This window comes from Peromyscus californicus, unplaced genomic scaffold (assembly GCF_007827085.1).
Source record: "Peromyscus californicus insignis strain IS unplaced genomic scaffold, ASM782708v3 Scaffold_16__1_contigs__length_79575227, whole genome shotgun sequence".
Lineage (NCBI taxonomy): Eukaryota > Metazoa > Chordata > Mammalia > Rodentia > Cricetidae > Peromyscus > Peromyscus californicus.
Window position 1 is genome coordinate 27451289 of NW_026294458.1, and position 10398 is coordinate 27461686.

The window sequence follows — 10398 nt, forward strand, 5'->3', positions numbered from 1 at the left end:
CACCTAGCACAGTTCCTTTGCAGTATGGTCATAAGACCAAGTGCATAGTTACCCCTTTCTTGGCGTCAGAATTTAAGACTTATTTTAATAGAATTTATCCAAAAAGACAAGAGAGTAGGATTGTGGAAGCCAAGGGTACGAAAGACAGCTCGGAAAGTATGAGCAAAGCAAACATGGAGAGGGACAGAGGAATTGAGTCCCAAAATAGGTGCTTTTCTTCAGTTGTTTGACCTTAAGCTTATCGGATAAGCCTTCTCTACAACTTAGCTTTCCTAGGCTACAGAGAAAACAAAGCACCTACTGAAGACCTTTTCTTCTATTATATTACTGGATTACATTTTAAAACTAGGGACTTGCTTACCATCTCCAGTATTCAGGATGAATGTTGTCCACTTTCTCTTCTAATTTAAAATTCACTTAAGTTTAAATTTGGAATATGTTCTCTAAGGACCTCTTTCTGTAAAAATAGTGGTGAGGCTATAAAAATAAACAGTATGAATATTTGCATGACTAATTTTGTTTGCTCATTTGTTTGGTTTGGTTTAGTTTGGTTTTTTCTTTTCTTTTTTTTTCTTTCTTTTTTTTTTTTGAGACAGGTTTTTTTCTGTGTAAATTCCTGTTTCTCTGTCCTGAAACTCACTTTTTAGACCAGGTTGGCCTCAAACTCACAGAGATCTGTTCTGCCTGCCTCTGCCTCCTGAGTACTGGGATTAAAGGGATGTACCACCACCACCCAGTGGCTGATTCTTAAGTATACTCCTGAATAATATCATTTAGAGCATTAAATCACTGGTGTTAGGGTAATATGCATACCCATTTTATATACTGGAAACTTGGGGCCTAGATAAAAATGTTGTATTGAGAACTGTGAAAATATTTGGTACTTTCAGCTTTAATGCGGTGTCATCTACCAGTGTGAGCAGTAGTCATTTGAGACGATACATTAAATATGCCAAACAAAATGGAAGGGCCTTGTTCCCACAGAGGTCAGTCTCAAAGCATTAGTGACTAACAAGAAGGCAGTCACTGAGAGATCACTGAGCAGTCCCAAAGAAATGAGGACAGGCTGTTTGTTTATTTGTTTATTATTGTACTTAGGCCTGTTTGCAGATAAGGTCATGGAATTAACCTTTGGTTCTCAAAAGGAAGTAGGACAGGTTTGATACAATCTCCCTATTGCATTAAGGTCACCCCATAAGCACTGCCTTTTAAGTGATGATTCACAGAGGACCACAAAGAATCGTTTGGAGGAAGTTTATAAGAAAGAAGACTTTGAGAACTGAACCAGAAAGGTGCCTGAAAGTAAATCAGATTCTGGCATATTCGGAGTTATGGCATTTATTATTATGTGCAGAGTATGCATGGAATTTTGAACTAAAAGCTGGAGAAGCAAAGGTCTAGAAACTCTCATGCATAGTAAATAAATTAACCCTTTTTTCTCTTTTCCATACGCCTTACATTTGGTGATTCATTCATGTAGGTATGCACTGGTAAAGTGTAATGTACCATGCATGAAGCTACTTATTTGTGCATGTGACTAAGATGTGGGCCTCTGGGAGCTTCTTGTGGTGTTATGTGGACAGGACAATCTTTCCTAGACCAAAAGTTCTTTGGGAAAAGGAGAGGGGTGTGTCTACTTTTGACTGTCAAGCTTCTGAACTTACTAAACTAGGTTATCTCCTATAAAATATTTGGAGGTTTTATAAAGCCAGGGTCTAATGCCCAGATTACCAGCTGTTCTACATGAGACTTATATTATATGCTGTACATACAGTACCCAGTCCTTTTGTCTAATCTAAAAACATCAGAAATGTCATTGATATATTTATGCTAAAAATACATAGAATAAAGAAATTATTTTATCATAAGCAAGTCATTAGCTCTGGAAATATCTATCCATGAAATCTATATATTATTGGAATACATATATATTATTGGAATCCTGTCACCAAGGAAATGATTTAATAATCTGTTTATTTAAAAAAGAAAGAAAGAAAAATAATAATCTGTTTGTTTGAGTGCCAAATAGAAATCCTAGCTTCAACTAGTTATCTTTGTTTTATAATGACTTTTATTCCTTTCCCTAGTCATTTATTTATTACATGTCTACTATATACTAACCATTTAGCATGGAGGGGGGAAGCAGCAGCCTAAGTGATTATGCAAACCTTAAATATAACTACATGTTTGTGTGTGTTCATATGCTTCTTAAAAGAGCATGTCTGTGACAGAGAGTGAAGGATAGCATTGTCAGGGGACAAATTAAAGAGACACGATGTAATTATCCAAACTGGAATTAAGCCAATTAATAACCTGTGTGCTAACACTACCCTCAAAGTGCTAAAAATACCATCAGACACTTAAATGTCCTGGGTGGTCATGGTCAGCGGTCTTCATCTCACCCAGTCTCAACACTGTGCCAGGGCATGTGCACCCTGGCTTCTGATCAAGGGCTGCACCTGAGAGGCACCGATGAGATAGTCCAGACTCTCAAGCTTCTGAGATTTATATTCTTTCTACTGAAATTTTTAAATGTGTTTTATTCATTTACTGTTCATTTAACCTACCGGTTTGTGAAACCTACTGGATGCCAGGCTAGCGGTGTTGCTGAGAATGTAGGCTTAGGGTCATATTGCCTGCACTGAATCCTAGCTCTGTTTCCAGTTCTGTAACTTAGCAGATCTCATGACCTCACTGTAGTTGAGTCTCTCTGCTGTGAAATGGAGGCACCTGAGTACCTAATGCACAGTGTTGCTGTGACAGTAATTTATAAAAGAAGTGCTCAGTCCAAAGCAACTGTCCCAGAACATAGTGGATGTCGTCCTTATTGTGAGCCAGGAAATGTTCTTGAATTTGGGAATAATGAAATTTTGTGGCCTTCAGATAAACTAACACCTTGTAAGTTTAGATTTTAGAAATGTAAGGTTCTAAACTTCACTGATCTCCATTGCTAGCCCTTTCTAATATAAGTCTACATCCTCCGTCTTTGCTTTCTTGTTTGCTTTCATGATCTGAACTGCCAGGCTTTGGATGGAGCACACTCAGCACGCCCGTAGTCCATCATTGTGCTTTGTTAACCTCCATATTAAGCCTTCCTCAATAACTACCAGGTAGTTACAAGTCTGTGTACTTTCCTTATGTTAGTCTCTGCTATCTTCAACTGGGCCAGTGTCATCACTTGCCACAGATGGGAAGACTGAGGCTTTGAGCAAAGCTGTGTCTCGTGAAATGTTAGAAAGCTGTGTTTGCTGTGAAGCTTGTGCCCTCCATATACAGCATGCCGGCATGCATTTGTAAACACCTCCCTGCCCTGCCCTTCCCCATCATATACTTTGAGACTGCAGGAGGATCACCCAATGTTAAAATTTCTCTCTCTCTCACCTCCAAACTGGCTGTGGACCTTGTATTTCCGGCCAGTCACAGCAGCTATTGGTAAAGAGGTCAGTGTGCAAATAAACTAAATCACTTGGGCTATGACTTCTTTCGGGTGCTTGCTTTTGAGTGGGTTCCAGGTGCCTGACATTTCTTTCGATTTTCTTCTTTTACCCTAAGTAGCACCGTCGTTACTGAAGCATGACTGACAGTTTTTGCTTTTATATACATCATGATTCTTGTTTTAGGACGAGAGGCTTAATCTCTCCAGTAACATCTGATGGCACTGTTCTTTTTATAAGCACCCCCTCCTTTTAAAACACACACCCTCAATTTTCTGTTGTCAAGAGAGAGCTCCTTTCTAAATGTGATCGTGTGTCCCCAAAAACATGTAATCAAATTCATGAGCAAATAATACAATTGCCCCCCTTTTTTGGTGGCTTGTTTCAATTGAAATATATCAGAAAAGTTGCCCATAGCTAATCATCTAGGTAGAAAATCTCATTAGTCATTTAAAACTCTATCATAAACTGAAAGACTCAATCTCTTTCACCCACACTGTGCCCGTATTTTAGAAATGTGTTTTATTAAAAGCCACATCTTCTTACATGGTGGCACATAGTAGATGATGTTCACCGAGGAGATTGTAAAGTCTGGGCGAGGTCTTTGCAGATCAATCCACTCCCTGTGTTAGCGTGAAAATGTAGCACAAGCTCTACCTTGCTCAGACGGGACCTCATAATGTTACATCTGTCTGCTATACTCTGAAAATGAACAGAAAACAAACCAAAAATTATTTCCCTTGGATGTAGATATTTGGGGAGAAATGGAGGTTTTTGCACTAATTCTTTAGATGGAGGAATATTGTTATCCTGGAGGCAAGGGTGATTTTCATATCTGTTGGGCCAGAATCTTTAAGGAATTCTAGCAGTTTGGTGATACATGAAACAGGTCTCCAGGCTTTTAGAACTCTGGGTTCTAGTGTTAACACAGTTACTGCCTTTGTGATTTATTGCTCTGAGTTTCTGGGCCTCAGTTTCCTCCCTCGCCGAATGAGGGATGGGAGAGGTTCATCTCTAGGTCTTTCTCCAGCTTTGTATTCTCTGAGTCTGCAAATCGCCTTCAGTGTCTGCCGTGGTCTGCCTAGCCTGCTCTGTTTGTCACGAAGATTAATCCATTGTAACTGTACCTTGGAGTGCACCCGGGAGAGGAGGGGGGATGGACTGTTTTGCACCTATTATTGCATCAGAACTTTTGCCTTTTTAGATAAGATCGTGCCATGCCTAAAATCTGTCTGCCTTTCTGCCCACTGACTTTGTGCTGATCTCTTTCCATGGTGCCTCTTTTTCCAGCATCCATCTCCCTCCAAGATCTAGATTCGGCATCTGACTGTACCTGTCTTGTTCCCTGCAGCATCTGTCTGCTGTACTCCTAGACCATCGTTAATAAACTTTCACACATGACACACAAACCCCCAACACGCTGGCACCTGCTTACAAATATCTACGATTCACAAAACTAGGGGAGAAAACTGCATTTTTTAAAAAAGACCTCTATCCGGTGCCATTTGTATCTGCACTTTTTGTTTAGTTGTAAGTTTGAATAGTTCCCCTTTGAGGGTTTGTCAGTACGAGCAGTATTGCTTATCAGAACACACCAACAGTCTTTTTGTAATATTCGCTTCCCCTCTGGTTCAGCCGAGCCTGCTGACAGATCATTCAAATTCAATTGTTTTATGTCTAAGCCGAACAGCTAATTAAAGTAGGGATGATTAACCTGACTGGCAGTGTCGCTCTCCCTCTCGCGCTCTCTCTCCCTCTCCCTTTCTCTCTCTCCCTCCCTCCTGTTCCAATCAGTCTTTTTCTCACACGCTCTCTCTCCTTCTCGGTGTGTCTCTGTCTCTCCCCCTCTCTCTCTCTCCTCCCTCTCTCTTCCTCTCTCTCAGTCTCTCTCTCCCTCCCTCGTTTGCGCTCTCTCTCTCTCTCTCTCTCTCTCTCTCTCTCTCTCTCTCTCTCTCTCTCTGTCTCTTGCTCTACTGTTTTTTTTTCCCTCTCTCTCTCCTAAACGTGGTCTGCTTGCTGATGGCAGTATGGCACTCGGAGATTTGTGCATTGTGTCTGGTTTCCTACGGGCAGGCTGACCCAGTGCCTCCAGGGACTTATCAATAGACCACTCAGAAGAGACACAGACAGGAGAGAGGAGGAGGGGTGGGGGGAGAGAGAGAGAATCAATATCAAGAATAGAAGGAGCTCCGAAGCCATTTTTTTTTTAAAGAAGTATCGGGACTTGGGAGAGGGTGACAAAGAAGGTTTTTCAAAGAGGCAGTGGAGGAGGTTCTAATAAATTTGGAAGGAAACAGTTCCCTGTCTTGGGAAAAGGAGAACTCCTGACTGATTAGCATTCACACCAGGTATGAGATGTTCTACCCCTTATCACTGTGTCGCAACCGAGGTGGAAAGGCTTTTTTTTTTTAAGGAGACTGAGGGAGCATGTATTTTGCTGTGTTTGTTGTTGGGGGGTAAGAGGGGCGGCGTGAGAAGCTGTGGGCATTTGTGTATGGGAGCAGGGAGAATGGAAGCAGTACACGGGTGGGAGAGAGTGTGGAGTGTGTTACTGTCTTCTCTGTCTTTGTGCACCCCTGGGGGGTACCCAAGTTCATTTCTAGCAGGTGGATTTAGACGGGAGTTACTTAACGCTTGACCGCCAGTTTTGAAAAAAACAGAAAAGAAAAGAAAGAAAAAGAAAAAACGCTGCTTCCTAGGGTCTGTTAAAAGGAAGCTCCAATTTCTCTCTCCTCTTTTCTCTCTCTCTCTCTCTCTCTCTCTCTCTCTCTCTCTCTCTCTCTCTCTCTCTCCCTCTCTCTCTCTCTCTCCTTCCCTCCCTCCCTTCCTCTCTCCCTCTCCCCCATCCCTCTTCCCCTCTCTCTTCTTTTTTTCCTCTTCTAACCAGACAGCGGGAGGGTTCCTGGCTCCCAGCCAGCCCAAAAGCCTCTAAGTGTTTTGCACTTGTTTCAGGGAGTAGCTGCCCGGGGATTTTTCAGCATTTTCACTGGAGAACAAAGAGTTCTTTACAAAGGGAGGGGGGGCTTAATGTCTGATATATGTTTTTCTATTTTTATTAGTTTTTTTGCCTGAAAAAGAAAGAGACAGGAACAGAACATTATAAACACACAAAGACATTCAAAAGAAACCCAGTTATCTTTCTCTCCGTCACCCTACATATATCCATGAGAAATTAAAAGGAATGGCTAATTAAGTTGGCTGTGTTGCTCTTTTCTCCTCTTCCAATCTTTCTAAATTCAACTGTTCCTCTGCTCACTCTGCTGTTCTTTCCTACTCACAGTAAAAGTTGCTCAGGAGGCACCCTCTCTTAGCATGTCTCTTCCATTTTTGTGTCCCTGAAATCTTGTAGGAGAAAGAGCAGGAGTCCATCAAATAATCAATTTAGTGACAAGAACATCCTCTACTTTTGCCACTTGGGCAAAAAGTTAATTATGGAATTTGAGCTCCCAAAATACCAATGGGGTACATCAGTTCATTTGATCTCGCAAGTTTTTGCATCCATCTGCCTAAAAGGCATCGCTTGTGCCACTTGTCAGTTAAAAGAAGAGGTAGTAAGGGGGTAGATATTTACCTTTCATATTTTGTTTCTATGACATAAATGACCAAACCCCCAGAGACATTACTTGTTCAGTCTATGTTATATTAGTTCAAGAAAAATATAGCCTAGACAGAGGTTTTTCAACAATTCTGATTGCCACGTAGCTTTGTATTCTGTTTGATGTTTTGCCTATGCGTGTGTATTTCCACTGTGAATTTGTGTTTGTAGCAAACATTCCAAAATTCTTATCATTTTCAAATTAATACTCTAACAAAAGAAAAGAAAAAATCAGGATGTAAACTGTATGTGCAAAGTGTAGTAAACAGTCTTATCTTTAATACATGCTGTACATTTATATTTTTATACTGATATCCTTGAATTATAATCCCTAGGAAATGCTTTCTTTCTGAAAGTTCTACTCTTAATGCATGTATATTTTGATTGTTGTTTGGTAATCTTTTGAAGGTACATAATTGACACTAAACTGAGCAAAGAGTAAATAGCCAGAAGCGCCACCAAAACCGAAAAGACAGATTAGCTGAGCACCTAACTGCACATAACTGTGGCTCAGAGGAAGCAACTACTACAGCTGTTCACGACTCAGAAACTCTCTCCTTCTTTCTTCCTCCCATTTATGGAAAAATAGAATCTATTCATTAACCCTGGGAGTGGAAACTATAAGAAATACTCCAGACATACACATTTTCCCATATTTATGAAATGCGTGTCTATCTGGATTTCTTAAGGGCACAGTGTTTCTGGGGCAGAGGGCAACGCCTCACTAGTCAACCGTCCCGGCTGGGAGGTCCGAGTGCTTGTGTTTGAAGTAACTTGATAACAAGGAGTCTTTTCGGGAACCTTCCTTCTATGTCTATGCTCCTTCAGTAATGACCCTCAAATTAAACCTGGCACTGGGTGGCCGAGCTAGCACTTGACCTCACGGAAAGATACTAGAAGTAGGGGAAGTTTGGACAAATCCAAAATTTCTAGGGTAGATCACTTGTTACAGTTACATGTTTTCTTGAGGAAAATTCTTGAATTACACTCAGATGTCTATATTTTTGTAGAATTTTTAATGCTTTTAATAGTGCTTAAGGGGTAAACGATCCTAAAATGAAAGTTAGCCATCAAAAATAAAAGCAACTTTGTCTTTAAAAAGTTTTAGATTGAAAGCAAGAGGTTTGAGAATTTTTTCCTCCCTCCCACCCCCATACAGAGACTTGATTTCTTTTTCTTTTTTTTTCTTTCTTTCTTTTTTTTTTTTTCCTGAACCCTCTTGTTGCTGCAGCTGTTATACCTGCATATTTTGGGTTGTGTGTGTCTCTCTTCTCCCCACCCTTCCTCTCTCCCTCTCTGGTTTTTGATGTGACCGGAGTGTTTTCTCATAGGGACAGAAGGACTAGAAGAGGCTGTTGCTGAGAGCAGCGTGGCTCCCCTTGATCCAAGGCAGGCAGCTCCCATCAGCTAGCTGTGCCGGCAGAGTACAGTGAAAGGTGATAGCTGTCACTCTGGGCTTCTTCCTAGATCTGACCTGAGAGGAACATTCACAGTCGAGGAGAAAGGGGAAAAAAATAGAGGAGGAGGAAAGAAAAGCTCTTTGAGCTGGAATACACTGGCCCTTTCTTCCTGGAGGCAATCCGCTCTGGTTCTTGGCGACGTGTCCTGCACTATCAGATATCATATGACTTTTTATTTAGATTTCTTTTTGGAGAATGGCCTGTTAGGACTCTGTTTGTTTTCTTTTATTTAATTTCCTTCTCCCTTCACCCGCTAGTTTTGTGTATGTGTGTCAGAGTGTGTGTGCATGCATGCATATGTGTGTGCAATTTTTATCTTTGTTTTTGTTCTGTTGATCTGATGCTTTATTTAAGGACAAAGCTTTAATTATTTCAGTATAGTGGTTTAATCACTTGCCAAAAAGAAACCTCATTCTGGGCTGCTTTTTTTGGGGGGTCCGTTTTTAAACACATCCATTAACACAGGAGACTGCAGCTCCTAAATGTCTGCTGGTCAGACCTTGGCCCACTCCTCCCTCACCTCAGGCTCCCTCCTCCTCCCTCACCTTCAGGCTCCCTCCTCCTCCTCCTCCTCAGCAGCGTGCACAGCAGTGTGAGTTAGGAAACACCTGTGTGGAGTTGAGAGCGGAATAAAAGTAGAGGCGACTTCTTCAAATCTGTACCTAGTTTCACTTTAATCAACTTTTGTTCAATTCTTGATTTTGCCCCCACCCCGGCACCCTCTGTTCAGCAAACATCAGAGGTAGTTAAGGGTATGTCTGTGGGGCTTTTGTGAGGCCAGCTGAGCACCCCTGGAAAGTGGAGCAGAAGTTGCAATCCATTCCGAGACTTAAGAATTAAGTAAGAGGTTTAAATAAGGTCTTTGAGATCTGTGGGCTGTTGGTTCGGGGTTTGGTGAGAGATGGTAAATGGGATATTTAGGGCATTCAAGGCAGAGAAGGAGAAATTCCCAAACAGGAGAGAGGCAGGCAGGCATTCCTGCTACAATTAGTACTTTTAAAACCTTAACTCAATCAAATTTTTATTTTGTGTATCTCAAAATTTAACTGACCAATGTGTGGTCGACCGGCTACCTTTCCACGACAGCTGTATAAAACAGTTATACTGACAATTATTGCTGGATTTGACCTAAAATTCGATGCTTTTCTTTTTTAGTTTTGAAGAGTTCAGATTTTAGTTAGAAAAAAAAAAGCATAACTTCTCTCGATATGCATAAAGGTTGTCTATACATTATTCTTGCCATACAGAACATACTAGATCCTGATTGTGTGGGGGTGTGTTTGTGTTAACAACACAAGACTGCCTTAAAGGTTCAGGTGACTGCTACATGCTTTAGACCTGTAGTTTTTAGTTTCTTGTTACTTACTCTGAAATTATTTTTCATGAACCTTTTCTGTGCTATGTCTTTTCATAACCAACGGTGAATTTTGTTGAAACTTGAAGAGAAATTTATTCCACCCCTTTAAGGGTACCCAAAAGGGAAGGGAGAACTATTCTCCTTCGACTCAAAAAAAAATTTTTTTTAAAAACCTTTTTCCCCCAACGGAAAACTCCAAAACAGCTCTGTCTCAGAACGTTAAACTTGGCGTGGATAAGAAATGTGAGTTTTGCTTTGTTTGAGGAAATTTGTTTGTGAGACAACAATGTTATAAATATTTTTAAATTGCCTGCTGAGCATGCGCTGTCTCTGACTTTATTCATAGTTTTAAATGCATACCAAGTGCAGTCTTCTGGATGGCCACAGGTAAGGCTGTCGATTTGTGTGATCCTTCTCTGAGGCACCTTCAGTGAGTCTACTCAGTTTTCCAGAAGGGAAAGGGGCAAGAGCTGAGTTCAGACCTGGATACCCTTCTAACTATCATAGAGAAAAAGTGAATTGCCCACTAAGGCTTGCACACTGTACTTAGGG

The 10398-nt window shown here is 41.0% G+C and overlaps 1 protein-coding gene across 19 annotated transcripts in view; it reads left to right on the forward strand.

Annotated features, from left to right (window-relative positions):
* Positions 1 to 10398, forward strand: part of Zbtb20 (zinc finger and BTB domain containing 20) — a 786974-nt gene that overhangs the window by 642684 nt on the left and 133892 nt on the right. For 3 of the 19 annotated variants that reach the window (XM_052740708.1, XM_052740711.1, XM_052740724.1), the window contains exon 7: positions 10193 to 10397. The exons of 11 other annotated variants lie outside the window; for them this stretch is intronic. The gene's annotated coding sequence lies outside the window, so the exon portion shown is untranslated. Of the gene's footprint in view, positions 1 to 5216; positions 5783 to 8318; positions 10090 to 10192; position 10398 lie in introns of those variants that run through there. 5 more of the 19 variants (XM_052740719.1, XM_052740721.1, XM_052740717.1 and 2 more) reach the window with 3 other exon arrangements.